The sequence below is a fragment of the Arvicola amphibius genome, chromosome 9, assembly GCF_903992535.2.
Source record: "Arvicola amphibius chromosome 9, mArvAmp1.2, whole genome shotgun sequence".
Taxonomy (NCBI): domain Eukaryota; kingdom Metazoa; phylum Chordata; class Mammalia; order Rodentia; family Cricetidae; genus Arvicola; species Arvicola amphibius.
Genome location: NC_052055.2, coordinates 66,237,233 through 66,264,156, shown reverse-complemented (window position 1 = coordinate 66,264,156; position 26,924 = coordinate 66,237,233). Strand labels below are relative to the sequence as shown.

The following is a 26,924-nucleotide window of genomic DNA, read 5'->3' as shown; positions in this document are numbered from 1 at the left end:
TTTTCCATATTACCATGCTATTAAAGCATTTATGCCTAAATCCTCTTCAAAGTATAATTTAAGGAATGTAAAAGAGCTGTTCTCTACTATGAATGCTTACAATATTTTATTTTGTAATGCCTATCCTAAGCATGAATGCCAAAACTTCTAGCCCTGCCCTGCGTATGTCATTTCACTTGTTCACAAACATACTTAATCCAACACAGCAACTATTAGCATTTGTTGCATTGCTGCCTTCTCACCTTGGTCCAAGTTCTTATCCTTGTGTCTTACTAACAAAAAATATTTAAGATAGCAATTTCTGGGAATACATATATTCTAGTATCCAAACTACCTTTTATCTACTATTGACAACATGCTGAGTCTAACATCTTTATATATCAGACTACTCAGGGTCCAGCTGATTATAAAACATCTTTCAATACACTATTTTTTTCAGTGCTTTAAAATTGAAATATTGCATATAGACACTTATTCAAAAGATTTCTTGAAACATTTGAACAACATGAATCTTTGTTACTTAGGATGTAGAAGACTACGTCATTTTTTTAGGACTCAGAAGAATTTCAGATATATAAACTGCACTGAGTTTTTAGTATAATCACATCACTATTAAAGCCGTGCATAGTTAGACCATTAAATCAAAGGGGGAGACATTGATGTATGTGCTCTCATGTAGTGATTTCAGTGGTAAATAGAGAAGTTGCTGGATTTAAGAGCTACTTTCATTTATTCGCATAACACAAAACAGAAGTCACAGAAACAGGTATGACCACGAGATAGTGCTTGCCTTCACGCAGTTCAGAGTAAAGACACACACAAGTGTAGCAAACTATCATGGTATGAAAGGAGAAAGGAGACTCCTAGTTCCTAGATGATAAGCTTGATGAAGGATGTACCTAACGAAAAATATTATCTTCTAAAAGCATATCCACTAAATTATGATTATTTATGCAGGAGTATAAAATTCAACAAAGTGAAAAAGAAGAGAATCCTAAGAAAATGGGGATTTCTGGTTGTTTCAGGCAATAAGTAAGTTTTCACTTTTCAATGTTTCATAATCAGCATACAATATTGCTTTAGTGCTTTTCTTTTTTTGTTGTGCTAAAGATTAACCCAGGGCCTCTTACATGTGCTCCACCTCCTAAACTATAATCCTAGTGCCCTACACTGTTCTTTAGATAAAATTTTTCCCCTCTAAAAGACAAACTTTAACCAAATAAATATGGCTGAAGAAATTAGATACCAGTAACTTAAAACAAAAAAAAAATCAATAATTAATTTATTTTTTTATTAAATAGTATGTAAAGGATCAAAAGGACACAAGAATTCATAATACATTAAGCATTTTTTAAAAAGACTCTAGATTTAAAGAAAAGTATTTTATTATAAGAAAATTTATTATGAAAACTAAAAAAAAAAAAAGCAAGATTATCAGATCATATCTTTCATCCAGATTTGGGAAAGAACTCACTAACAACTGATTAGTCTTCCCCTTTCCCAGTCAAATATTGAAAGGGCACTAAAATTCTCTCCAGGACCATATGAATTTTAAATAACCAAAAATTACTAAAGCCAAAACCAACCACTGACTTTTATTTCAATCAGTTCCCATTCCACTAAAACTTTGATCCTTTGTAAAACAGAGGAGTAACAACAGAGACAGCAATCCTGAGTTGCTATACACATCAAAGAGCCCTTGCAAATGCTCTCAATAGCCCAAGTCACACTGCCCTCTTTTAATAGGCGGTTACATGCAGAAGAGTAGTAGTTAGTAGTTCTTCCCAGAGGGCTGGCACATAAGATTAGTAAATGTCTGATGAAGAGAAGCAAGTCAGTAAGTCAACACACACTGAATACAGGACCACTTCCAACATTATTGCTTTGTATGCCAGTCAACTACCCCTTATTTTTATGTTAAAGTTAGAAATCTCTATAAACAAGTCACTAGGAACAAGCAGAAGAAAACCTCAGTTTCTGGACTTGAACAACATTTAGTCCTGACAGCAGCACAAGAGCTCATTCTCCTAACACAGCATGCACATTATCTGCTCTTCATTATGTATTTTCAAAGGAGTTTGAAAGTAGCTGTCATCTGACCAGTAGAATCAGACCAGGGAAGGTTGTGCTTTCTGACAAACTTTTTCTGTCTCTCAGAGAAACTCAGAAGCTGAGCTAGAAGCAGTGCAGAAATGTCCTTTTGGAGTACTGATTATAAACCTTGGCCATCAGGAAAAAAGGAGACAGCCCTTGTCAAACAGGAGCAGTGGTTTTTATTCAATGTTACCAGAAAATGGATCTGATCTTTAGCATACTAATCATCTCCTTTAACGGGGTTTTTAATTAGTCTGAGAACAATAAAGAAGCTCCATTCTTTAAGTATTTAATAAAACACAAAGATAATAAAGTCAGTCTTTCCTGGCTAAATAAAATGTATATTCTAGATTTCCTACCAGGCCACAAAAAAATCTTTTCATATTACTAAATGCTGAAGAAGCAAAAAAAAAAATCAAAACATAACAAAAAAATCCCTGACTTAGAGTCATTTTAGTCATTTCCTTTCCAACCTAAACAAACTTCCTTAAAACTAAGCCTTTGCCTTTGATGCGGCAGCAGCAGGAGGGTATACAGATAGCTAGCAGGTGCTACAGCATATCACAAAACCATGTAAAAGAATCAGAATAACAACCAGCACTACCACAAGTGATATTAGTCATCACTCGGCTTCTCCGCTTCCTCGGGGCCTGAATAAATAATTTACCAACTCTCTAGCTTCCAATCATTAATTATTTCCTTTGCATCCAAACCACATTTTAACTCGGATAGGTTCCGTGGAATAAAACCACACAATAGGAATAATTACCAAATATAAGATTATCTGACTGTATGTAAATACGAATGTCTACCAGTGTCACAGTGCAGATGTAGTGGGGTTTGAAGGTGTTCATATAATAAACTAAGTAAAAGGAAAAGAAAAACTAGTGGGTTACTATACACCTGCCCAAAGAGAGAATCTAAACTCTGGGCAGGAGATTGTAAACCCCACATTACAATCTCACACTAGGCTGACTGGCTGTAATTAAGGGGTGGGCAGATCTTGCCCCACAACTTTAAGAAAATACTCATTACTGCTGTCAAAGTAGAGAAGCAAAAAAATTAAAAATGCCACATATGGGAAATCTTCAAAGTAAGCTTAATATACAAAAAGATAAGAATCTTTTATAAGTATTTTAGTGGGTATTTTAAACTGGTATATGAGAAAATCATAAATATCACTAAATTTGAAAAAAAAAATGGGTGTAAAAAAAAGAATATTTTCCCAAAATCTTATAATGGTGTTAAAAGGTGTTTACTAATGCTATAGAAAGGAGAGAAAGAGAGAACAAAAACAATATCCTAAATAAGTTTTGTGTATGCCTGTCAAGTCTCGACGAATGTAAGAAGACAGCATTTATGATTAACACACAAGACCACTGTGGCACATAATGTATTGCACTGTTAGAGAAACATCTGTTTATTACACAGCATAAACATTGCTTAGCTTCATGAAACTACTGATATGAGAAATGACCCAAACCTATCCATATATCTAATCTTTTCCTTTAATTTCAGTAAGAAATCCTTTCAGTGAAAAAGTAAAAACAATAGTACTCTAATATCTGGCTTGCATGCTATTTATCTTTTCAAAGGTGTTTAAAAGTATACCATTTCAATCATAATTTCACTATTAAGAGAACATAACCATCTGGGAACAAAATCATACTGTTAATAATAAGCAAACCTTTGTCTTACTACTTATGCACAGACCAAGTGAGGAACGAGAAGTCTGACAGACTTCTAACAGGCAGACAAATAGGAAAGGGGGCACAGTTAAGTGAAGAAGGCATACTTGCAGCTTGTTCACTGTCTCAAACTGATATAAAAAAAAAGAAAAGAAAAAGGTCCACAGGGGTCCCTTCACGGCTGGAACTGGATGTGTTTACCCCAAAGCTGTGGGTTCATCAGCATCTCTTCTTTGTCTAAGTTGACCAAGTCTGATTTAGGGGAAGACATTCCAGCCCACCAAACACTTAAAAGTCCAGTCCTCCAGGAAAACAGCAGATTTGTAACAGCTCTAACTTGCAGGGAGTCTTTTGCTCTGAGCATGGGTATGTGTGTGCAGGCAGTTCTTCACCTTAAATAAAGATTATTATCTGCTGCTACTTACTGAGTTGCTTTTCCTGACCTTTAATTATTTAACTAGCAGAGAAAACAAACCCAAACAAGACCCCTAAGCAGGTAACACAGCACTTGGATTGGTTTGATAAATAAATCAACAGCACACAGGTTAGTTTACCCCAAACTAAAATTATAAAAGTTAGATACAATACATTTTAAACATCTTTCACAAAGTATAATAAAGATTTTACACTAAGAGAGGGGAAGGTTTGGGTACTCCACCAGTTGTTTTCCTATTACTGTATTAAACACCAAAATCAAAACAATTCAGACAAGAGTTTACTTGGTCTCACAGTTCCAGAGAGTTAGAGTCCAAAGTGCAGAGCAGAGGCAGCAGGCAGACACAGTGACTGGAAAAGGATGCTGAGAGCTCACATCCTGAATAGCAACAAGAAAGCAGAAAGCAAACAGAAGATGGTTGGAGTCTTTAGATTCTCAAAGCCCATCTCCAGTGGCATACTTCCTCCAACACAGCTGCACCTCAAGAACTTCACCAAACAGTGCCACCAACTGGGGACCAGTTTTAGGGAGATATGCTCATTTAAATCACACTGACCTTTGTGCTCAAAGTATGGAACCTTGCAGATCCCCCACAAATATTTGTGTAGACTTCAATATATAATGCTATCAGTCAAAAGAAAATAAATGCACAAATACTGTAGTGTGAAATACAACAGAACAGTGAGAATAAATCAGATATTAAAAGTAGCATTGTGAAATTCAGTATAAACTAGAAAATTCCCAGTACAGAATTTTGGTTTTTTTGTTGTTGTTTATTTATTTATTTGGGTTTTTTTGAGACAGGGTTTCTCTGTAACAGCACTGGCTGTCTTGGAAGTCAGAGATCCACCTACATCTGCCTCCTGAGTGCTGGGATCAAGGTATTAAATGGTAGGATAAAAGGTGTGTGCCACCACGCCTGACAAAGATTTATTTAGTTTCAGATGCATTGCTATTTTGCCTGCATGTATGTCTGTGTGAGGGTACTAGATGCGCTGGAACTGAAGTTACACACAGTTGTGAGCCATTTGGATGCTAGAAATTGAACCAAGGGCCTCTGGAATAAGTCAGTCAGTGTCCTTAAATGCTGAACCATCTCTCCAGCTCCCAAAAGATTTTAAGTAAATGGTTATAACATTTGTTGAGAGAAAAAAAAAAATAGGAGACCAACTCTCAATTCCACAACTGTAACAACTTGGGACCTGTTACTTCATTAGCATATTCTTCTCAATTTTCTTCACATGAAAAATCAGATGTTTACTTATTTAAAAAGCAAACAGAAACCCCAAATAAGATTTTAGACATACTTAATGAAACATGAAAAAAATCGAGTACTATAAGGAGAATGAGCTTTCTTCTACTATCTTAACTTGCTAACTCCATTTCTCTTTTTGTTTGAAACTTTATATTTTTGAGCATTCCATACACAAGAACTGTGTAACGTCACTCCACCTCTCCCTCTACCCTGCTCCCCAACCCCAAATACCATCTATAGCTAAATACAAGCAAAATGCCTTTCAGTGAAAATTATATTGAAAATTATATTTCCATAAAGAAGTTCAAAATACTTTTGTCACCATGAAGAAACTGCTAATTGTCACAGAAACACTGCTGATTGTCTCAAAAACTAGCACAAAGTAGCAGTCATCTAATTTAAAGAGTTACTGGCTTATTAACTTAAATGAGAAATCATATCCAACTTATATTGACATTTTCTATCTGAAGTATGTTATGGAGTATTGTGATTTATCTCATAACTACACCACAGTATGTTCAAATTCTCTCAACCCTGGCATAAACTTGAAACAATGAAGTAATCACAACTATTAAGCAATGCAGTTTCCCCAGACATTTTAGAAGTTTATACAGTAAAATAATTATATTATTTCTTCCTAAGTCTCATGAAATTTTTGTGTACACTGGGCTCAGTGTAATCTAATTAAGGCAATGAAGTACAAAGTAAAACTAAAGAGATGGATTAATTTTGGAATATGGAATAATAGAAATGTTGTAAAATAGGAACTTGGCACACTCAAAAAGTAACTTTACTAAATCCTTAATGAAGGCCATGGTGTCTAGAAGGGGTAAAATTAGCCCAATTTTAATTAAAAAATACAATATAAATAATAGCTAATGGTATCTTGAAAAATACTAATATTAAATTGAAATCAAAATATATGATTGCAGAAAAAAGAATTCTTAAGATCAATTACTTTGGTTATGTAAAATCATTGCAAGGCAAAAAACAAAATGAAAACAAATACCTCAACAACTTTAGAATACTATTAAATAAATTAATGATGTTATCTTTACATCAGACCAAAATAGGATAAGATACATCTTGAGACATGGAAATTGTCTTACTTTTCTATGGCTGTGATAGGACACCATGACCAGAACAAATGGATACTCACAGCTTCAGAAGGCTCGAGTCCATTGTCATCATGAAAGGGAGTACGGCAGCAGGCAGGCACAGTGCACTGGAACAGTAGAGGACAAATATTCCTCTACAGTTACTTGGTTAAAAGTAATCAAGCCACCTATAAACTAAACACAAACTAGAAATGAAGCTTTTAGAGTCGAATTAGAACTAAATAATGTACGTAAGCCATCAAATGAAAGAATTAAAAAGATCAAGAGGTAGGAAAAGAGAAGGGAGAAGGGAAAATGTAAGCTATACCCTTGAAGTTCTGTTTTATCACACAGAAAATAGGATGAAAATAATCTGACAAAACTGCCAGCTTTACCATCATATGTGATATGTAGCACAGATTTAAAAAAAATTAGTAAGATCACTGGATCGTTCAACAAAATTGTAAATTCTGAAGGTTTAACGAACAGAATCAGCTTTCAGTAAAATGTCAAATACACTGTTAATTACCAGACTTAAGGAAAAAAGAAACACAGAATGCTTCAATATTTGATATAAAGAAAAATGACAACTGTCCACTTTATTGTGGTCCACTTTGCCTGTTTATCTTTCTATTCCCAGTAATAATACCCTTTCATTGTGTCCTCCTTGAAAATGAGCTCTAACCTTTCAGCCCTGATTGGGATGGGAAGTTATCAAACTCAGGGATCTATGTGAGAGAGGAAGCAGAAAGACTGTAAGAAGCAGAGGTGGCAAAGGATTCCAAGAAAACAGCATTTTCCATACACAACAGGACTGATGCACATGTGAGTACAGAGGCTGTCGCAGCACACACAAGACCTGCACAGTTCTCCCCAAACAAGGCCCAGCAGATGGAAAAGAGGTGGACACAAGGTCCCACCTCTAACCAAGAAGCTATTTGTAATTAATACCTGCTCATAGAGGAAAAATCAGTTTCCTCCGACAGAATGTCACTGCTTATATCAACCACACTCCAGAGCAGGCCTCATGCAAAGGAGTGATCAATACAAAATGGATTCCATGTTTTTATGCATGCTTTTTTTGTTACAGCTTATTGGCTTTTGTTTTGTGTTTTCTTTCATTTTCTTGGTTTTGAGAGAGAACATGAATCAGGTGGGGATCTACGAACTGAGAAGACTCAGAGAAGGGGAAGCATATGACCAAAATATTTTTTAAGTAATTAAAAAAAAATCAACAAATGTAAACTTAGCTATGACATAAAGTACTCCTCGCTTCTATATTAATTTTATAAGGCACAATTAAATGAGTTAAAGAAAAAGTAAACGGGTACCAAGAGCAGTAGAGTGGTAGCCTTTCCCAAAAGACAGCCACCAACCACACTGGCTGAGGTAAAAAACAAAAGATAAATAGTGGCCCATAATAAAATTATTTAGGAAAAAAAGACAACTTTAAAGATATTTTATATCAAGTGAAAATGCTGCTCAACAGACAATATACAGGCTATCAGAACCCAGAAAGGCTCCACTCTACAATCTCCTATCCAGGCCAATAACGGCTTCAAAACTGTCTTAGATAAGATAACAAATTCATAGTCATCATAGCAATGGTAATATTTCGTATTACTAATTTCATGATATAATATTATCTGAATAATTACAACTTTGAATTACCCTACCCTGCTTGCTATGGCATTAACACCAACCCACACAAAAACTGTTGTTTAATTCATCTGTTTTCTAATGTGTTTGGAGTACCTATTTAAGAACCAGGATGGAGATCTCCCTGTTTGAAGATACCAAATAGAGTTAGAGAAACCCTTTCCCATAAGCCTCATACAAACTGACACATTTTTTTTTTACTCTGAGACTTCCAAGAGTCATTTAAATAATTACATGTGATTTAAAAACTGTACTGAACTGGACATGGTAGTGTATGTCTTTGATCCCAGCACTTAAGAGGCTAAGACAGGAGGATAACAAGACCCAGACCAGGCCGGGCTAGATAGTGGAACCCTGTCTCAAAAATAAGTAGCTGTGTTAGAAGCTGAAATGATTACTTTGTCCTGTTTATGAACATGTTAAAGTGCTTACGTCCTGTATTAAGGCTTGATTTAATAGTATGTGCCCATGTATGTAAAAACCTAACCACCAATCATCCTTTTAAAAATATGTGTCTAGTCCTAACAATATTATAGTATTCTTATGCACAAATCATACTGGAACAAACAGAGCCCTGGACATGTCCTTGAGGTTAACTGTCAAAGATGTGATCTTTATATTGATTATCTGACAGGTAAATACATAGGATCTCAGAGATACAAGTATGCAGTTTTGTTCCATTCTATGCATTAAAAATATCCAATCAGAAAATACAAGTAGTTCAAGTTATTTGTCTATTATTCAAAAAAGATAATTAAGTGTAACACAAATTGAACAAGCTAAACCTGTAAAAAAAAGTAACTAAATAAATCCTCTAAAATGTAGAACAATCTCGAGCTTAATACTGTATTATACTATCTCTCTCTATATATAAAAATAATAGGTATAGAATGGTCCCCCTGAGCTAACTAAATGATTCCTAATCCCAATGCCCCCCCACTTACGTTCAGCTATATGACAATAAGCAAGCTACTTAACATCTCCAACTCTCTATTTCCTCATCCTTAAAATAAAAAAAAAATACAATCACAGTGTTACTTCACTGGGAAAGTCACGAAATCCAATTAAAATATACTGGGTAGCATATGGTAAGAACTGAATAATACTATCTATAATAGGCTATATTAATATCTCTTTTCAAACACAAGCTCTTTGCTGGTTTTTTCAAGACAAGGTTTCTCTGTGCACCAACTCTAGCTGTCCTAGAACTTGTTCTGTAGACCAGATTGGCCTCAAACACACAGAGATGTGCCTACCTCTGCCTCCCAAGTGCTGGGATTAAAAGCATGTGCCACCACCACCAGCTCAAACACAAGTTCTTAAAATTATCTTACTGTCTGAATAAATTCCCAGATGCCTGTGCTTCAGTAATTGTATATACATGTGTATCATCAAAGGAATGATCACTTGTACAATTCAGTTAGTATTCTATCAATAGGTGTAAATAATAATGTACCTTCAGTAGATTACCATGACTGCTAACACATACTTTATTCAGAAATGGAGAATGCAGTGATATTTCAATTGTATTTTCATAAATAAAGTTTGCCTGAAGATCAGAGAGTAAAACAGCCACATTGGTCAGCCTTGCCCAACAGGCAATGGTGATACACACCTTTAATCCCAGTGGTCATGTTAGTTTGTCATAGAAACCAGGAGTTAGTGGTGCACTTCTTTAATCCCAGCCCTAGAGAGGAATATAAAATGGGAGGAGACAGCTCTCAAGCACAGTCTCATTCTGAGATTCCATGAGGCAGGATCGCCATTTCAGACTAAGATAAAGGTAAGAGCCAGTGCCTGGCTACTTTGCGTTTCTGACTTTCAGGTTGAACCCTAATATCTGTCTCTGGGTTTTTATTAATCATGCTACAGGAGAATGCAACATTTTTCTTCAAAAGACCACACAAGTATATTAAAGAACATTTTTAAATGGAATTCCATATCTAACAGTTATGAAGATCTTTTCTATAGAATAGAAAAGCCAGATGTATCTGGTATACACACTTCTAAATACATGTTACATAAACCACTGAAGAACATTTTTCAAGACAAGCATAAGAAGATATTACTGCAGCATTTTAATTAAATATTAATATATGGAATATTTTGAGGAAAGAGTTTGGATATATGTGCATAATTTAGAATTCTGTAATAGAACCTACCTAGAGAAGTCAAAGTATTCTCAACTTTAGGTATACAGGGCAGCTTTTTTCCAAGTGTAAAAACTATAAAGAGCATAGTCAGGAAATGAAAACCATGCTGCAGACATAGCACGCCTTTGTTCAAGTAACTACTTACATACTCATAAACTACTAAAGAAAAACTCTGATAATTACCATTATGAAACAGGATCAGAAGAAATGATATTTATTGTTTAATAACAGAAACCAAACTAACTTATTAGTATTATTTGTAAGATGAAGTAAATAAATGTCATTATGAGAGATAAAAAATTTATATATCTTGCTGTTTTCCAAATGTCTATATACTCAACTTTAAGCAAAGAAGGGATCCAAATCTAAGTTGCAATTCAATTCTATGAACTTTCCTAAAAGTATTCCAGGGGTAAAACAGACTTGTCAGTAAAATTAAATAATTCCATCATTTATTTCAAAACAAGAAATGTAGACCTGACTTCAGAGAGATAAAAAGTAATGTGAAGTTCCAGTTTTGTTTATATATGAAACACTATCATTAATCAGCAAGTGATTCACAATGACCACATACACAATACCCTGACACTTTATCACCTAAAAGGTTAAATTTAATGCTAAATGATAAAACATAGCTAAAATCTTATCACTGACATAAATTACAAACAGAGTAAAAATAAAAAGAAGTTCATGGCACTGGAATGAATGTACTCTCTGCCTTAGAGCTAATACTTTAATTTTCAAGAACCACAAAGAAAAAAATCAAAACTAGTCAGTAACAATGCAGCGTCTAAAAGCAATAAACTCAAAATTAAGTTATAAATAATTTAAAACATGTCATGAAGATGTATTAATAATTCATCAGATAAATAATTTACTAAATAATCAAATAAATAAATAATGAAATACATAAATAAATCAGCAAATAAATAATTCTACAAAATAACCTAAACAATAAGCCACCCAAACAAATCACAACCTATAAAACTACAATGACTTTCTGGATTCTGATAGTTTTAAATAAGCAAATGTACACAGAATATATCAATCCTTGTTAGAATTAGAAATATTTTTCAATGCTATTGGAAAATTCCTCATCTTAATACATGAGAACACATTTTCAATTTTTAAAAGCAACACGGGAATAGGCCTTATAAATTATTAAGATGATTATAATATCCACCTCTATATTTTGCATGTATCTTTAACATATTTTCCCTGAAACAAATGGACATGAAATATTCTTAAACTTCTTTTTCAAACGAATACTTACAGTATCACAGCACTTCAACTCTTCTGCCGTTTTCCTCTCTTCACCCAGCCATCAGAACCTTTTTGCAGGGGGACAACAGTAAGAAAAGCCTTAGTATAGACTGACAGCACTTCACTCACATATAATCCGTATCCATGAGTCCACAAAATAGTGGGAAGTGGACCACATTAGTGACAAACTGTGTCAAGTTTTAGAAATTCAGCCTCAAAGCTGAGCTTTCTCTATTGGAGCTGACACACAAGCTATAACAATTTGCAGGATTTCAGATTATGACGACAAAACCTTACAAAGACAAAGCGACTGACTGACTTCTAAAGTGTCCTTAAATTTGAGAACCTCAAAGTCTTGAAAAGTGCACAATGAGATCACCTAACTGTTACAAACTGAATTTAGTCACAACCTAATTAGCATACCAAAGGGGTCAAACTACTAGGGAGACAAATATAGTCTTCACTGAACATTTTCTAAAGTTTCTCATGTACTCCATATAAAGCATTCTTGAAATCTTTCTGATTTGTCTATAAAACTTCAGAACTGTCCTTCTGAATTGATCTATGTTCTTCACTTAGGTAACACTGAAGACATAAACATTTTTAGAAACAGTAGTAGAAAGAGTAAAATGGTGATAAAATGGTTTTAATTGTTCAGCTATCAAAAAATTTTTCAAAATTCCAAAACATTCTGTTATATAATATATATATATATATATATAGCTTTTAATGCTTTATATTTTTCCTTTAACACTATCAAAAATTTTCTGAAACAATATTTATTATTACAAAAATTACTTGATGGCTGAAGAGATGGTTCAGTGGTTAAGAAGGTCACAGCTCTTCCAGAGGAATAGAATTTCATTCTCAGCACACAAAACAGGCAGTTCACAAACATCTACACAACTCCAACTCCAAGGACCCCTGGCCTTTTGAGGCACCCCCACTCACAGGCACATATACCCACACACAATTAACTATTAAAAGCACTTGTGATAGCTATCCTCGCTTGTCAAACTGACTACATTTGAAATGAACTAAAAACCAAAAGGCAGGGAATACAGTCAGGGATTCTTTTTTTCTTAATTAAATCATTTGAAGTAGGAAGACCCACTTCTAATTCAGATCTTCTGAGGTGGGAAGACCTACTTTTAGTCTGGGCCACACCTTCTGCTGGCAGCCTATATGAAGGACATGGAAAAAGGAAGCTTGCTTGCTCTTTGCCTGCTTCTTCTCTTTCTCACTGGGGAGTCCATTCCTTCACTGGCAACTGAGCCTACTTCAGGATTATACTGAACTGAGCTGGCATATACTGAACACTAGCTGAGACATCCAGCTGGTGAACTGGATTCTTGGGCCTTCCATTGGTAGAGAGCCATTGCTGGACTAGCTGGACTACAGCTTGTAAGTTATTCAAATAAATCCCATATACGTGTGTGTGTGTGTGTGTGTGTGTGTGTGTGTGTGTGTGTGTGTGTGTAAATTCTGTAAGTTTTGTTCTTGTAGAGAACTCTGACTAATGCAGAACTGAAGAACAAAATTCAGTAAACATCAATCAGTTCCTAAAATTGGGTTGGTAAGTATTTTTTGAACTCTTCTTCTCTACCAATGCAATAAGTCAAATCCAGTTGAATTAATAAGACCAGGTTTTAATAAACAGAACAAAGCAACAACAAGGTGATCTGGCAGGGGTGGGGAGAGAAATCCCATGGCAGGTCTAGGGTCTGGGTCTTAAATACCTTGTAGGCATGGCCTTGAGCACCTCAGGGGGAGGAGCCAACCTCTTGGTAGGCATTCTGAGGGGCAGAGTTTAGAGAGGGAAGAGGGCGGCTGAGGCGGAGCTTCCACCTAAACAAGATATTTTCTGTATCATTTTAAATGTTTCCTTCTAAATACCAATTATTCTTCAGTCTAAAATCCAGTTCTCAGTTTTTAACAGATCTCACTTCCACCAGAACACAATGTGCTTTTTCTTATCTATGACCTAACTAAAACAGTGACCTTAAAAATTAAGTCACACCCCTTCCAAAGAAAAAAAATAACAACTAAATAATAATTAAACAACCAAAGTCCAGAAGGGAATAATCAAAGGCTGATTCCAATATCCTCTTCTGACCTCTGTGGGCACCATGCATGAATGCAAGTGGTAACAATACAAACATGCAGGCAAAACACCCATAAAATTAAAAAATGTTTTAAATGAAATGAAATATAATCAGTTCATTATTACTAAAGAATACAAGAGAGAAAAGAAAGTATATACAATATTCAAATAGATAATGGGCTAAATTTTTCCAGACTAATTAAAGACATATATGAATGGTCTGAGAAGGAAAAGAAGACAAGAAGTGATCTATGAAAATATATGGGTAACTGAAAGTTTCCAGATTATATTTGTTACGATTACTCTACCAAAAACACAGGCTAGCATTTTCTTTCCTGAATGTACTCTAGAGGAAAAATAACAGGGTCAAGTGGACTTAGTAATGAAAGTTATTAAAGATAAAATTTCAAGAGTTAAAGGTTTCCTCTCACGGTGGGAATATCTTGTCCCTACTACAAAAACTATGCTATTTTACTAAATCAAAGTTAATTTTAGCATGCAACTTTATAAAGTAAAACATTATATGATGCTGGTAAGATAGTTCCATGAAAAAAAACTTCTGACCATTAAAGCACGAAGACTTGAATTCAAATCCCTAGAATCTACTTAAGAGCCAAACAAGCAGCATGCGTATCTGTGATCCCAGCACACCAACAGGAAGAAGGAAGGTAAAGGCAGGAAAACCTCCAGAAGTCTGCTCATGCAGAGTCGGCAGACAGGGGAAAACCAATGACAGGCCCTGTCTCTAATGAGGTCCTGGACCCAACTTTGCCTTCTGGCCATCACACACACTGCAGCATATGTACATTTCTACTTACTCATACAAATGTGTATGCGATCATCTAACACACACTGTACAAATGAAACATTAAAACTATATCAGTCTAGTCTACAAGGGAAGTAGAAAAAGACAAGATCTCCTGAGTAAATTGGGAGCTTGGGGATCATGGAAGAGAGTGTACCATGGGCCTCACACATGCTGGGCAAAGCATTCTACAACTGAGCTATATTCCCAGCCTGTTTTTCTTTTTCTCTTATTTTCTTTCTTTTTTATTTTAGTTTTTAAAAATTTTTATTTAATTGGCCAGGCTAGCCTTCAACTTCTGAACCTCGTGCTTCCCCCACCCAAGTACCCAGAATTTCAGGGCTGAACCACCAGCTTAGGCTCTTCTCAAACATTCAAGAAACATTTGTTTTTCAATGGTTAATTCTTAAAATTTACTATATATTATTTACAGAATATCTGCTAACTCTATCTTTTTTTCTAAGCAATTAAGAACTAACACTAGTGTTAAGCTGTAAATATTAGCAAGAAAATCAAGTGGAAATAGTTCATGCCTTGTTCTCATCTAATTATAAAAATTATCTTAAAAGGTTATGTAACTTATTTCAAATTCTATATAGTTAAAATCATAACTATTCCTAATTATATATCTGAACTGAAATTATAATAAATTAAATATTCTAAATTTAAATATCATTATGAATTTTACAATTAAGTCATTCTTATAATTTATATGAAATCTTTTAACAAAAAATTAGATCTAAAATTCTAAGACCTTTTTGTAAATAAGTCATTAATTTTCAGTCATCCTTTGATTAGATTGACATTTATATGTAAAGATATATAGGTTATTATTTTTGGTTTTAAGTTCCTCCTAACAAGTCTAAATAAAAATCATTAACTAAAGGTTATTTAAAGTTTTTCAATTTAAATTAGGCTTCCTAAACTTAGGATAATTTTTGGTAAATGTTTTTTATTTAAAAAGTATAAACTGCCATATAATTATAAATGCAATTTAAATCTGTTACTTAATTTGAGATAATTTAAATTCAAAGAAATAAAGAATAGTTATTATAACTTTTAATTAGACTACATTTGAAATAGTTACTTTTATGTCACTTTAAGAAAAAGTGTGAAATTTTTTTAAAAAATGGTTGTTTTAAAAAATAAAAGAAAAAAGAAAAGGTAAGGTTATATACCATTTCCACTTCATTTTACTGTCAATGTTTTATTTTATGTTAAAATTAATCTTTGTGTTCTAAGAGATGGCACTGAACTTAATTTCACTACTCAATAACATTTGTAAATTTGCTATAGTCAAGAGAAGCTCATTAAAAAATGCTAGTCAACCAGAGTTCTAGGCATAGTTTACAAATAAAGTTTCTAGAGTCCTTAAGAGACTGAATTTGACTTCCTGGATGGTTACTGACTGAACTATTATAATCAAAAAATTTACAACAAAAATTAATATAAAAATATATAAGTAAACGAAATATTTCACAGTCCACTGTAGAAACTATGCTTTCAATATTTCACTACACAAAAATCAGATAAACGATGTAGTTTAGCAATTCTGCATACTGGTTCTTATCTCTGTGAATAAACACAGATCTAATGGCTTATGTGACTCAGTGTGGTTCACTCACAACTCATTTATAAATGCAACATCAATAAGAGAAAGACTCATCTGTCAAAGAAAGCAGGACAATTCCTATACAAAAGAAATGGGAAAATATAAATATGCTATACTAACTCTGGTAGCAAATTTACTAATGAGCGTTTTCAGGTTGAAAAATTTAAGACTATTTTTAAATGCACATAATATCATTATAATACCCATGTTTTCATCAATCATAATTTATACTAAGCAAAATTCATATTATGTCTTCTAATTTAAATAAATACAAAAGATTATCTGTTCATCTCTGTACATTATAAAAGAATAAACAGGGGCAAAACTGAAGCCTGTTCACAACCTCTAGGATAGTGGTTCCCAACCTGTGGATCACCTAAAATCATCAGAAAACAAAGATATTTACATTACCATTCATAACAGTAGCAAAATTACAGTGAAGAAATAACAATAAAAACAATTTTATGAGGGAGTCAGCACAACATAAGGAACTGTAATAAAGGGTCGCAGTAGCATTAGGAAGGATGAGAACCACTACTCTTAGGATCACCTCAATACTAACCACTCCCCTAATTGGTAGGTAAGTTCACTTCTCAATTTTTATTTACACATACAACAATGTGTTTTATATTTTCAATTATCATAAATGGTATCACACCAAAAGTATTTAATACTTTTAATTCAATAATAGTTTTAAGATCTACTGGTACATCAATCTACTTCATCTTAATTATAAAGTACTGGACAACCACATATCGCTATATTTTATTTATTCATTCCCCCACAGGTTCTCATTTTTCACTGTTACATTGTTTAAACAAACATCCTTGAACAAGTGGTGTGTATGTGTGTGTGTGTGTGTGTGAGAGAGAGAGAGAGAGAGAGAGAGAGAGAGAGAGAGAGAGAGAGAGAGAGAGAAAACAAAAAGAGATGAGAGAAGAAAGGAGTTTCTTTTAAGCAAGTAGAGCTTCTCAGCTTAGGAGCCACATTTGCTAGTAATGTTTCCAGATACTGCCAGATGTCCCTCAGCTGTAAAACAGCCCACTTGAGAATCACTGTCCTAAAGTCACTGAGTGTTCCAAACACCCAAGAACTTAGAAAACAGCATGAAAAAAAAAATAGAGACATCCCAGCATACCACCTCTCCATTATAGTTCTCAGTCCAGCACTAAGAAGCCAGAAAAAAAAAAAAAAAAAAAAAAAAAAAAAACAGAAGAATGAATAGTTGAGCATTGGCCTATGTTGAAAATCAAATTATAAAAGCATGGTACCAAATTTTAAGATCTACTTCAATATTCCATACTAAGGAATCATTAAAAGTTTCTGGGGAAATATAAAGAATGACCAAAGACACGTTTTAGAAAGATGAATCAAGCATCAGTAAGAACAAACTGAGGGGAAATACAAACAAGGGAGGCCAATCTGGATCCAGAAATCCAGATGAAGAGCCTAGGCACAAAAACCATGCAACCAACCAATCTTGATATATTGCTGTCTTACTAGCATAAGCAAGACAAGATAGGGAAAGACTGACTTTATTTATTCACTCCATCATGAATACTTAGGTAAAACTCTATTATAATATCCCTAGCACAACTAGTTTATGTAAGGATCAGACTGTCAAAGAACACTGAGATTCTGAGTTAGAAAGTGGAAAAAAGAGAGACATGTATGGACAGAACACTGGACTTCAAGACTAGTGGTTATTTCCATTTTAGAAGTGCTAAGAATTTTGTCTTAAGATTTTTGTTTCTATGTAAAGTATTTTTATTAATACATTTCTCAAAGGTTTTAAACTTGTATTATGAAATCCAAGTGTTGAGTATTAAACTAATATGACAAGCACATCTATGAACCTAAGAACTAGAATATATCCAATATCTTTTACTTCTCACTTGTTCTTCACCAAATCTATTCTGCCCCACAAACATATAGCTAATTAACACCATATTGAATTTTTCTTAACTATATACTCTTACTTTTTCACTCTCTCTATATATAATTAATATATTTAGCTCTTAATCTTTGTTGAATTTTCCCATTTAATGTCGTGGACAAGTCCACATTTTTCAGTTAAGAAACACTAATTTTTTTTTCACTAAGCACTCTGTTTTTAAAATAACAGATGTGAACATTCACACCCAGAGTTCACTCACTGCATTGCTACATAACATCAGTGTAGAGATTATATATTCTAGTGGAATTTACTACATTATTTGGCTAAATTGAAATAGCACTAAATTGCCTTTAAAAATATCCATTTATACCCATTTAAACTCTCAGCCTCAATCTTTTGGAAAACCTCCTTCAGCAAATGAAGAAGAGGAGGTGGAAAGAATATTATGAGCCAGAAGATAGCAAGATGGCTGCAAATGCTGTCTTTTGGGCAAAACTATCAAGATTATCATCTTACAGTATCTTTTGTTAACAGCCAAGCATGAATTAGAAATGAGCACACACAGCTCTACCTCCTTTCAAACTATTATATACTAACAAATTTCAGCAGTCCCCATCTTTAGTTGTGTACCTAACTGGTGAGTTTACCAGACTCCAATGGGTTCCCAGTTCAAATAAAACTAAGCCATAAATGTGAGAACCCTTTGTAAAGAGGAGAGGGGGTTAACAGATGTGGGAGAAAAACAAGAGGTCAGAGGTAGGTGGTAAGAGTAACCAGAAGGGATTAAACACATGTATGAAATTATCAAAAAACAAATATACTTAATAAAAATAAAACCTTTTTTAAAAAGAATTTGTAAAATGCACTCACAAAACTTATAAACAGGAATTACAAATGCTCTTCACAGACATCAGGAACTACAACAGCTACCAAACTTACACCATCCCATCTTTTGAGGACTTCTCTGGAAATGGGTTTCGCTTTAGTCTCTACATATCAATTCCCTGTTTGTTTTTCCTCAACATTTACCACTGTTTTGTGTATACAAGTGTTTTGCCTGCACATATGTAAATGCACCATTTATGTGCAGTGCCCAAGGAGGCTAGAGGAAGGTATTGGATCCCCTGAAATTAGAGTCAGAGGCAGTTGTGAACACATGGGTGCTGGGACAGCAAGTATGCTTAACTGTTGAGACACCTCATGGAACATACTCCTTGTTTTGTTTTTTGTTTGTTTGCTTGCTTGTTTTTTATGACCATGACTGATTGCCCCAGTTCTATTTTATGTATCTTTTTATACAAAAACCTAACAAAGTACAACTTTGATCCTTAACATTTAAGGTCTTCAAATTACTGAAAATCAGTTTGATCCAAATAAAGGATAACCCATAATCCTAACAGTTATGCACTGAAAGTACAATGACCACATTTACAAAAATCTGTAGACCTACCCAGAGAGCAGAGATATCACTAGAAAAAAAACAAAAAACAAAAAAATTAAGTATCCCAAATGTATGACAATCAAGAAAATACATTAAAGAATGTAAAACAAAATTCAATTAAGAGAAACCTAACCATAATACCATACAAGTCAATGAATCCTATAACCAGTATTTAAAAAGTCAATAGTAAATACAGAACCCAATAATTTTCTTATAGTAGCTATCAGCTTATCTCTAGCTACCTATACCACCTCCCAATTCTAAAGCAAAAGCCATTTCTAACCATTTTGACAAGCAATTGTTTTATGCTTCTATTGCTAATGCTCATAACAACAGTCTATGCAGCATATCCCAACTCTAAACTGTCTTTATACCAAAAGGTCTGCTCCTGCCTCTTTTCTGATACCCCAGTGTTCTTGTCTTGCCCATTTTTGTCTGCTTTGCCCATAAATGTGATCATTCTGTCAGGGTCCAGCCTCAACGGATTTGTACAATCTAGGGTAGAGGCATGTGGATTAGAAATGTTAGGCAAGATAGACAGAGATACAAAAGAAATACAGAGACTAGGATAGTATCAGGAGGGCAACTCAATGAATACTGAATACTGAATCCATCTGCTGGACCCAGATGAACAGTACAACAAAAATCACAAGATATGTATTATCAACAAAAACTTGAAATTTTGAGTTTTTGAAAGGACAGCATAACACATTACTTTAACAAAGAGAAAAGGTCAGGATAGCCCACAAAACAGGGAAAGTATTTTATTTATTTTTAAAGGTCATACCACTATAAACATTTTGATTTGTTAAAATAATTTTTAATATATAACTTTTCATTATTCTAGCAATTTAATTTTATTTAATTTTTTCATTTATTTTATATACCGACGAGTTTCTTCTCCCTCCTCTCTTACCATTCTCTCCCACACTTTCCTTCCACCTCCCATCTACCCCTGCCCCCATCCACTCCTCCTCCATCACCATTCAGTAAAGCGCAGGCCTCTCATGGGCTTGCATAAAGCATGACACATCAACCTGAGGCAGGATAGTGATCTAATCCCTCCATCAAGGCTAGGCAATGAAATCTAGCATGGGGAGTTAAGTTCCCAAAAGCCAACTAAGCTCAGAAACTGGACCTGATTTTACTAAGAGCCTTACAAACAGGCCAACTTACACAACCATCACACAAATGCAGAGGGCCTAAGTCCTATGCAGGCTCCCTCCCCAACTCTTGGTCCAGAGTCCATGTGCTCCCATGGTCAGGTCAGCTGTCTCTATGGGTTCGCCAGAACCCTTGAGACCTTGACACCCCAGGCTCTTACAATCCTTCTTCCCTTTCTTCAGGACTCCCAGAGCTCAATCCAGTGCTTGGCTGTGGATCTCTGCATCTGTTTCCATCAGTTACTAGATAAAGGCTCTCTGATGACACCAATCTGATTACAGTAGATAGTTTAGGCACCCTCTCCACTTTGGCTAGGAGTCTTAGCTGGAGTCATCATTATGGATCCCTGGTGGTTTCCCTAGCACTAGGTTTCTCCTTACCACCAAATGCCCCCTCTCCCCATGAAGACCTCTATTCCACTACTCTTCCCTCTTGGTCCCACCCCAACCCGCCTCCAGGACCCAGTCCTGCTCCCTCAAGTTCTCATCCTCCCATCCCATCCCCCAGTTTACCCAGAATATCTTTTATTTCCCCTTCCAAGGGAAATCCATGTGTCCCTCTTTGGTCCCTCCTAGTTACCTAGCCTCTCTGAGGCTGTGGATTGTGGTTTGGTTATTCTATATTTTACTCCTAATATTCACTTAGGACTATGTACCATGTTTGTCTTTCTGGGTCTGGGTTACCTCACTCAGAATGATTTTTTTTTCTAGTTCTGTAATGGCATTTCATTTGTATTTTAATAAACAAAGCTTGCCTGAAGATGAGAGAGTAAAACAACCCCACTGGTCAGTCTTACAGACCAGGCAGTAATAACACACACCTTTAATCCCAATATTCACACTAGTTGCCATAGAAACTGGGTGGTGCATGCCTTTAATCCCAGTGGTGCATGCCCTTAATCCCAGAACTAGAGAGGATCTAAGACTGGAGGAGACAGCACTCCTTTCTCTCTCCCTCTCCCTCTCCCTCTCCTTCTCCCCCTCTCTGTCTAATTCTGAGATCCCTGGAGGCAGGATTACCATTTCAGACTGAGGTATAAGTAAAAGCCAGTGGCTGGCTGTTTTGCTTTTAAGACCTTCAGGTTGAACCCTAATTTCTCTGAATTTTTATTAATCATGCTTCATAGTTCCATCCACTTGCCTGCAAATTTCATAATGTTATTGTTTTGTGTGCCTCAGTAATACTCCATTGTGTAGATATACCACATTTTTTTCTTTATCTATTCTTCAGTTGAGGGGCATCTAGGCTGTTTCCATGTTTTGGCTATTATGAACAATGCAGCTATGAACACAGCTGAGCTAATGTCTTTGTGGTATGATTGAGCATCCTTTGGGTATATGCCCAGGAGAGATATAGCTTGGTCTTTAGGTAGATTGATTCCCAAATTTCTGGGAAACCGCCATATCAATTTCCAAAGTGACTGTACAAGTCTTCACTCCCATGAGCAGTCAAGGAGTTTTCCCCTTACTCCATATCCTCTCCACACAAACTGTCATCAGTGCTTTTGACCTTAGCCAGGGAAAGTGTTTTTAAGCCATGTATATAATAAGAAAATTGTATATAGAATATATAAAAATTTTTAAAATTCAACAATGAGAAGACAATCCAATTAAAACTTGGTAACAGATTTAAATACACAAATATCTGTGGAAAATATACAAGTAATAACATATGAAAAGATGTTTAACATCTTCGGAAATACAAATGAAAATGGGGAGGAATAAAGTCAGAAGATGGCCAAGTCAAGAATACCAGTTCTCTCTGTCCACATAAATATCCAAAAAGCATCAGCAACAGGAACTAACAAATCAAACTTGTCAAAAGTACAGAAGAGTAAAAATTAAATAATTATGCAATATTGAAGCAAGAAAAAGAAACTCTAATACTACAAAGGCTGTGTGCTAATTTTATAGGCCCCAGACACACCCTCCAACACCCTCTCACACACAGAAAAGATAGCCTTTGACCATATTTCTTGGTCTATGGTTCCAAACTATTGTGTTGATTCTAATTATGTAGGAGCTCATTTCTGTTTTACCTAAGACTCAATTTTGAAAAGGAGTGGTCATCTTAAAATACTTGGCAAGCACAGCTATATATGCATGAAACAAAGTATTACTATATAAAGATATACTAGAATACCTAAATTCTCAGACGTTTAAGATGAGAATTTCTCTCAAGAGTACAAAGGAGAATTAACAAGACAATGTGTATACCCACACAAAGATATGTGAGCAGAGGAAACTTTAGGTAACTCTACGATTTCACCCTGAAATGATCCTTAGCTCTAGTCACAGAGTAAGTCTCACATGATTTCCTCTACCCAGAGGCTATCCGTAAACAGTAGAAGAAAAGTATTCCCTTCCTTGCATTTTCTTTCACTTTTTGCATTTAAGGTAAATACTTCATCAAAATACTAAATGAACATTAGCTAAGAGAATTTATTGTCCATACATAAGAAATACAATCTGAAGGCAGAGACTGCTTGTTCATTTCCTGGCTGTCCAGACTAAAAATAATCACACTGAAACTACATTAATTGCAAGACTGTTTGGCCAATAGCTTAAGCATATTTCTAGCTAGCTCTTAAATCTTAAATTAACCCATCTCTATTATTTTATATTTTATATGAGGCTCGTGGTTTACAGGTAAGGTTCTGGCTGGTGGCTATATGACATATCCTCAACTCCGTCTACTTTTCTCCTCTATCTCTGCTTGGAATTCCCACCTTGCTCTATTCTGTCCTGCTGTAGGCCCAAAGCAGCTCTTTATTAACCAATGGCAATAAAACATATTCACAGCATACAGAGGGGAATCCAATATCACCTGTTTTTGAAATTAATGATTTAAGAAAAATCAATAAGGAAAAAAAGCAAATCTTGAAAAAGATACTAAGAGGTCAGGCTTGTTTGTGCACACACTTAATCCCAGCACTGTGGAAGCAGAGGCAGGCAGATCTCTGTGAGTCAAAGCCAACTGGTCTATATAGTGAGTTCCAGGACAGCTATCACCACTTGTGAGAAGAAACAAAAACTATACTAGTCCACTGAAATTAAAATAAAATAAACACCGAGAGGAATATCCCTAAGGAAGTCTAGACAAGGGACTCGTGTTACAGAGGAGTTCAACAACCATAACAGATGAAAAGTTCACTCTAGGAGCTTGAGAGAATATCTCATGAAGTAGAAAAAGAATTAGTAGATTGGAAGAAAGATAAACAAGAGATTATTTTGACACAGACACAGACACAGAAAGACACAGAAAGACAATTATCACAGGTACTCACTCATAGGTGATTTTTAAACATAAAACAAAAAAAAAAACAGCTTACAAACCATAATCCCAGAGAACTTAAGACAACAATAAGGACACACTGAGAGAGACTTACATAGATTTAATCTACATGGGAAGTAGAAAAGGACAAGATCCCCTGAGTAAATTGGGAGCATAGGGACCTTGGGGGAGGGTAGAAGGGAGGGAAGGGAGAGGCAGGGAGAGGAGCAGAAAAAAATGTAGAGCTCAGCCGGGCGGTGGTGACACAGGCCTTTAATCCCAGCACTCGGGAGGCAGAGGCAGGCGGATCTCTGAGTTCGAGGCCAGCCTGGTCTACAAGAGCTAGTTCCAGGACAGGCTCTAGAAACTACAGGGAAACCCTGTCTCGAAAAACAAAAAAAAAAACAAAAACAAAAAAAAAAAATGTAGAGCTCAATAAAAATCAACAAAAAAAGACATTGTTCACTTGCAATAAACAAATTTCAAATCAAAAGCTTAGCTTTAAAGATTAAAAGAAGAGCTATTTTAAGTTAATTCCAAAGGAAAGAAAAAATGAAATATTAAGAAATTAAAAAAGATCACCAGAAAGAATCAACAAAATCCAAAGCTGGTTCTTCAAAAGGATGAATAAAATTGGCAATCCTAAAACTGGTTTATAAAAGGGGAGGAGGGGGCAATGGACTAGACTCATCAGTGAAAACAAAAGCATTACTACCAATCTTACAAATTTAACATGGACTATAAGAGAAAATAATAAATAACTAGTAATAAGCTAGATAGCAAATATCAATCAACAAATGCTTAGAAACACACAAATTTTACCTATCAAACTCATACAAGAAAAAATTCAGTAAACCTGTCACAACCAAATTGAATCCATACTTTTAACATCTCCAAGAATGTAAAATCCAACCCAAAATGTGACTTCACTGGTGATCTCTATTAAACGTCAATAGAATCTGACTAATTCTTTCTAATTTTTTCCCAAAATTTAAAAGAAGGAAAACACTTCCACGGCTCATTTGATAAAGGAAGCATTATTCCTGGGGGTGGAGCTCTGATGATTACAGTACTTGCCTAGCCTGTGCAAAGGCCTGCATTTGATCACAAACATTATATGATTCAGGATTCATGGAATATACTATAATACCAGGCCTGGGAAGCAGAGCCAGGAAGTTCAGAAGTTAAGGTCATCCTCAGCTACGTAAATACCAGGCCTACCTGGGCCTCAAGAACCTCAACAAAGGTCTAACTGCTCCCATATTCCCAAATATTTTATATAAATGTTCTTTTACATTTAAAGGGGAACATACTACAGAGATTTGCATGGGTGTGGATCTTGATTTATTGATACAAATTTAAGGTCAATTTTATTTTATGTATATGTATTTCTGATCTTGATTATGGAATTGTGTTTGTGCAGCTCACTTAAAAATGTAATGTATAATTAAGAAATATGTTACTAGATATCAAGCTTGTAGTCATGTTAGTTAGATTTTCTAGATGTATAGAGATATATTTCAGTTAGATAAGTATTCTTCAAATCTTTCAGAGACCTTCAGAATATGGCATTTAAAATGTTTTAAAAATTTAGGAATTTTCATGACAGTGAGACACATGTGTCCTTGGTAGCACCAATCTACTTCAAGAGGAGGTTGGGCATTAAACAGGCTCCTTATAGAGTTGGTTAGCCATTTGGGCAAGAAATTGCTCTTGCCTGGACTGCTTCACTGACATTCAGGATCCACAGAGAATGACTGCTAAATTTGCCTAAAGGTGAGATGATCCTTTGGAGTTCCTGCTTCATAAAAGAGTCTGTTCTGCAGGACACAGAAGAAAGTGACTGACAAACTGCCAATATAGGTGAAACTGACTTTAAAATTTCCTGCTTCATGGAAAAGTCTGCTGGACACTATCAGCCTGTAGGCTGAAGATGGATGCCCTAGCAGTACAGAAAAACTTTGGGTGACTATACAGGCAGTGAGATGTCTCTGTCATTTCTAGAGTTTTGGAAGTTGCTTGCAATGCACTTCCTGTTTATTTAGGTAATATTATATTCCTATGGAGTTAAAGAATTTATATAGTTTTCCTAAGTTATAATAAAAGATTATATCTACTTATTATAACTGTAGTTCTTGCTTGATACCTGTTTTACTGTATGTAATTTTACTATGTTAAAGCCTTCCTTTTTGTTTAAACAGAAAAGGGGAAATAGTGTATAAGGTTCTTCTGTTGTGTTGCTTTCACTGGTTAATAAAGGAACTGTTTTGGGCCTATAGCAGAGCTGTAGGGAAAACTAAATGGCATGCTGGGAGAAAGGAGGCAGAGTCAGAGAGCCATCATGGAGCCACCACCAGAGTAAGACATGCCGAATCTTTGCCGGTAAGCCACTTCCACATGGTGATAAGACCAATCAGGAGCCTTAGGCAAGCTACTGTTAAAAAGATATAGTGTTGCTAAGCTTTACAATATTCTTTCCTTTATGAATCTTTTATGAATCAATTAATCTACATATGCCTCCATAAATCTTTGGCACCAGCCTTGACTACTCTTCTGACCTCTAAACTTGAATTTTTCCTCTTTTACAGTATGTATGACAGAAAGAAACCCATTATGGCTCAAAGATCAAATTCATGTTCCTATTCCAGAACACATAGTCTCAGCTAACAGTTATTGTAGTCTTAGTCATCCATGCAAATAAATCTGGGCTCCTTATCTTCTAACTACCAGGCCTAAAATTAAATAAACAATTTTTGTCAGCTTTAACTTATTTTCCTTTCAGTTAAAAGAACAATTGCTTGAAAACAGCATAAATCCCCTCCCCTAATTCCTCTTGTAACATGGCCTTTTGTTTCCAAACAGAGATCAAGAGACTCAAACTCTAAAATATACCATACTGTCTCCTTTTCCAAGCCCTTGGGTAGTCTCTCATGAAATAAATTTCAGCTACCTCTTCTTAATATCATTCTTCAGTCCTGTCAGT

At 35.0% G+C, this 26,924-nt stretch overlaps 1 protein-coding gene across 3 annotated transcripts in view; it reads right to left on the bottom strand.

Annotated features, from left to right (window-relative positions):
- Positions 1-26,924, bottom strand: part of Tbc1d5 (TBC1 domain family member 5) — a 466,882-nt gene that overhangs the window by 425,628 nt on the left and 14,330 nt on the right. The window contains exons 1-2 of one of the 3 annotated variants that reach the window (XM_038341980.1): positions 11,656-11,699; positions 6,633-6,698 (exon numbers count right to left, since the gene is read on the bottom strand). The gene's annotated coding sequence lies outside the window, so the exon portion shown is untranslated. Of the gene's footprint in view, positions 1-6,632; positions 6,766-11,655; positions 11,718-26,924 lie in introns of those variants that run through there. The other 2 variants (XM_038341981.1, XM_038341979.1) reach the window with 2 other exon arrangements.